Source organism: Durio zibethinus, unplaced genomic scaffold (assembly GCF_047325235.1).
Source record: "Durio zibethinus cultivar Kanyao isolate XHJ-2024 unplaced genomic scaffold, ASM4732523v1 HiC_scaffold_387, whole genome shotgun sequence".
Classification (NCBI taxonomy): Eukaryota; Viridiplantae; Streptophyta; class Magnoliopsida; order Malvales; family Malvaceae; genus Durio; species Durio zibethinus.
This window is the reverse complement of record NW_028323010.1, coordinates 1,712,501-1,717,500: the sequence shown is the minus strand read 5'-3', so window position 1 is coordinate 1,717,500 and position 5,000 is coordinate 1,712,501.

The window sequence follows — 5,000 nt, the reverse complement described above, 5'->3', positions numbered from 1 at the left end:
GAAGGCATGCACGCCCTGTATTTCGTTCGAGGGACGTTGGCCGGGGTGCACGCAATGGGAGGCCCATCGCGCACACCTACTCCCCCCGTGGGGGGGGGAGAGGGGGTGCCGGACCACCACCCCCTAAAGAGCATTAGAGATTTTACAGATATGCTACCAGTAGACGTTAAAATGTCTGAAACGGGGACACTTTTTCCAAACAAGCAAATCCCACACCGAGGGTGCGCAGGTGCCGATGGTGGTCGAGGCATGTGCCCGCAACAAGGGCCAACGTGAGCCGATGGTGGTCGAGGCAACCGCCCGCACCAGCTCGAGGCATGTGCCCACACCAAGGCCCGGCATGTATCGATGGTGTTCGACGTAGGGGCCATCTTCTGCTGATGGTGGTCGAGGCAAGAGCCCGCACCAAGGGCCAGCGTGTGCCCATGGTGCTCGAGGCAACCGTCCGCACCAGGGCCCGAGGCAACCGCCCGCACCAGGGCCCAGCGTGTGCCGATGGTGCTCGAGGCAACCGCCCGCACCAGGGCCCAGCGTGTGCCGATGGTGCTCGAGGCAACCGCCCGCACCAAGGGCCGGCTTGTGCCGATGGTGTTCGAGGCAACCGCCCGCACCAGGGCCCAGCGTGTGCCGATGGTGGTCGAGGCAACCGCCAGCACCAGGGCCCAGCGTGTGCCGATGGTGGTCGAGGCAACCGCCCGCACCAGGGCCCAGCGTGTGCCGATGGTGGTCGAGGCAAGCGCCCGCACCAAGGCCGAGCGTGTGCCGATGGTGGTCGAGGCAAGCGCCCGCACCAGGGCCCAGCGTGTGCCGATGGTGGTCGAGGCAAGCGCCCTCACCAAGGCCGAGCGTGTGCCGATGGTGGTCGAGGCAACCGCCCGCACCAGGGCCCAGCGTGTGCCGATGGTGGTCGAGGCAAGCGCCCGCACCAAGGCCGAGCGTGTGCCGATGGTGGTCGAGGCAAGCGCCCGCACCAGGGCCCAGCGTGTGCCGATGGTGGTCGAGGCAAGCGCCCCCACCAAGGCCGAGCGTGTGCCGATGGTGGTCGAGGCAACCGGCCGCACCAAGGGCCGGCGTGTGCCGATGGTGTTCGAGGCAACCGCCCGCACCAGGGCCCAGCGTGTGCCGATGGTGGTCGAGCCAGGAGCCCGCACCAAGGGCCGGCTTGTGCCGATGGTGTTCGGGGCAACCGCCCGCACCAGGGCCGTGCGTGTGCCTATGGTGCTGGGGGCAACCGCCCGCACCAGGGCCCTGCGTGTGCCTATGGTGCTGGGGGCAACCGCCCGCACCAGGGCCCAGCGTGTGCCGATGGTGCTGGGGGCAACCGCCCGGACCAGGGCCCAACGTGTGCCGATGGTGGTCGAGGGAACCGCCCGCACCAGGGCCCAGCGTGTGCCGATGGTGCTCGGGGCAACCGGCCGCACCAGGGCCCAGGGTCTGCCGATGGTGCTCGAGGCAACCGCCCGCACCAAGGCTCAGCATGTGCCGATTGTGATCGAGGCAACAACCCACACCAGGGCCCAGCTTGTGCCGATGGCGGTCGAGGCAAGTGCCCGTACCGAAGGGCAGCCTATGCCGATGATGGTCGATGCATGTGCCATCACCATGCGTCATCATGTGCCATTGATGGTCGAGGCCTTGGCCGAAGTTCGATTTTGAGCCACGGTGCCCATGCTTGGCTCCAGCATGTGCTGGTGCCGCATTTTTTTCACTCGGGACAGCATCGCCGGAGCATCGCCGGAGCATCGCCGGAGTACCGCCGGAGAACCTGACCGGCGGCATTGGGGTTCCGGCGATTGGGAGGGGGGCCGGGGGGGTGTGCGCACATGATGTGCGATGGGTGCTGGTACTTGGCCTTGTGTTGGCCCCCTATCCCTCATCAAACCTCTGAGAATTCACACCCCCTTAAAGAGCATTTGAGATTTTACAGGTTTGCTACCAGTAGCCGTTAAAGTGTCTGAAATGGGGACACTTTTTTCAAACGGTCACAAAATCTTCTCTACTTCGAGTTTTTAGCTGAATTTTTTTGTGCATGCCAACAAAAATAGAAGGATCATGCCTACAAAATTTGGGGCCAAAAATCCTTATAAAAAAATTTTAAAAAATCCCGAACCGCAAAAAGTTTCGAAAATCGTGAAAAATAGAAAACGAGTCATCTTCCAACGAAACTTCACGTGAAGGCTTAGGGGACCATTGTATGAATTTACAAGCCATAAAAATGGCATTGGCACGGCAGAAATTTGAAGATGTGCCTAAACCCACCAGGGCCCAGCGTGTGCCGATGGTGCTCGAGGCAACCGCCCGCACCAGGGCCCAGCGTGTGCCGATGGTGCTCGAGGCAACCTGTCGCACCAGGGCCCAGCGTGTGCCGATGGTGATCGAGGCAACCTGCCGCACCAGGGCCCAGCGTGTGCCGATGGTGGTCGAGGCAAGCGCCCGCACCAGCGCCCAGCGTGTGCCGATGGTGGTCGAGGCAACCGACCGCACCAGGGCCCTGCGTGTGCCGATGGTGCTCGAGGCAACTTGCCGCACCAGGGCCCAGCGTGTGCCGATGGCGCTCGAGGCAAGCTCCCGCACCAGGGCCCAGCGTGTGCCGATGGTGCTCGAGGCAACCTGCCGCACCAGGGCCCAGCGTGTGCCGATGGTGCTCGAGGCAAGCGCCCGCACCAGGGCCCAGCGTGTGCCGATGGTGGTCGAGGCAACCGCCCGCACCAGGGCCCAGCGTGTGCCGATGGCGCTCGAGGCAACCTGCCGCACCAGGGCCCAGCGTGTGCCGATGGTGCTCGAGGCAACCGCCCGCACCAGGGCCGATAGTGTGCCGATGGTGCTCGAGGCAACCTGTCGCACCAGGGCCCAGCGTGTGCCGATGGTGATCGAGGCAACCTGCCGCACCAGGGCCCAGCGTGTGCCGATGGTGGTCGAGGCAAGCGCCCGCACCAGCGCCCAGCGTGTGCCGATGGTGCTCGAGGCAACCGACCGCACCAGGGCCCAGCGTGTGCCGATGGTGCTCGAGGCAACTTGCCGCACCAGGGCCCAGCGTGTGTCGATGGCGCTCGAGGCAAGCTCCCGCACCAGGGCCCAGCGTGTGCCGATGGTGCTCGAGGCAACCTGCCGCACCAGGGCCCAGCGTGTGCCGATGGTGCTCGAGGCAAGCGCCCGCACCAGGGCCCAGCGTGTGCCGATGGTGGTCGAGGCAACCGCCCGCACCAGGGCCCAGCGTGTGCCGATGGTGGTCGAGGCAACCGCCCGCACCAGGGCCCAGCGTGTGCCGATGGTGGTCGAGGCAACCTGCCGCACCAGGGCCCAGCGTGTGCCGATGGTGCTCGAGGCAACCGACCGCACCAGGGCCCAGCGTGTGCCGATGGTGGTCGAGGCAGGCGCCCGCACCAGGGCCCAGCGTGTGCCGATGGTGCTCGTGGCAACCGACCGCACCAGGGCCGACCGTGTGCCGATGGTGCTCGAGGCAAGCTGCCGCACCAGGGCCCAGCGTGTGCCGATGGTGGTCGAGGCAACCGCCCGCACCAGGGCCCAGCGTGTGCCGATGGTGCTCGAGGCAACCTGCCGCACCAGGGCCCAGCGTGTGCCGATGGTGGTCGAGGCAAGCTGCCGCACCAGGGCCCAGCGTGTGCCGATGGTGGTCGAGGCAACCGCCCGCACCAGGGCCCAGCGTGTGCCGATGGTGCTCGAGGTAACCTGCCGCACCAGGGCCCAACGTGTGCCGATGGTGCTCGAGGCAACCGACCGCACCAGGGCAGAGCGTGTGCCGATGGTGGTCGAGGCAAGCGCCCGCACCAGGGCCCAGCGTGTGCCGATGGTGGTCGAGGCAACCTGCCGCACCAGGGCCCAGCGTGTGCCGATGGTGCTCGAGGCAACCGACCGCACCAGGGCCGAGCGTGTGCCGATGGTGCTCGAGGCAAGCTGCCGCACCAGGGCCCAGCGTGTGCCGATGGTGGTCGAGGCAACCGCCCGCACCAGGGCCCAGCGTGTGCCGATGGTGATCGAGGCAACCGACCGCACCAGGGCCCAGCGTGTGCCGATGGTGCTCGAGGCAACCTGCCGCACCAGGGCCCAGCGTGTGCCGATGGTGGTCGAGGCAAGTGCCCGCACCAGGGCCCAGCATGTGCCGATGGTGCTCGAGGCAACCGACCGCACCAGGGCCCAGCGTGTGCCGATGGTGCTCGAGGCAACCTGCCGCACCAGGGCCCAGCGTGTGCCGATGGTGGTCGAGGCAAGCGCCCGCACCAGGGCCCAGCGTGTGCCGATGGTGGTCGAGGCAACCTGTCGCACAGGGCCCAGCTTTTGCCGATGGTGATCGAGGCAACCGGCCGCTCCAGGGCCCAGCGTGTGCCGATGGTTATCGGGGCAACCGGCCGCACCAGGGCCCAGGGTCTGCCGATGGTGCTCGAGGCAACCGCCCGCACCAAGGCTCAGCATGTGCCGCTGGTGATCGAGGCAACAACCCACACCAGGGCCCAGCTTGTGCCGATGGCGGTCGAGGCAAGTGCCCGTACCGAAGGGCAGCCTATGCCGATGATGGTCGATGCATGTGCCATCACCATGCGTCATCATGTGCCATTGATGGTCGAGGCCTTGGCCGAAGTTCGATTTTGAGCCACGGTGCCCATGCTTGGCTCCAGCATGTGCTGGTGCCGCATTTTTTTCACTCGGGACAGCATCGCCGGAGCATCGCCGGAGTACCGCCGGAGAAGGTCGCGGCGGCATTGGGGTTCCGGCGATTGGGAGGGGGGCCGGGGGGGTGTGCGCACATGACGTGCGATGGGTGCTGGTACTTGGCCCTTGTGTTGGCCCCCTATCCCTCATCAAACCTCTGAGAACTCACACCCCCTTAAAGAGCGTTTGAGATTTTACAGGTTTGCTGCCAGTAGCCGTTAAAGTGTCTGAAATGGGGACACTTTTTTCAAACGGTCACGAAATCTTCTCCGGTTCGAGTTTTTAGCTGAATTTTTTTGTGCATGCCAACAAAAATAGAAGGATCACGTCCA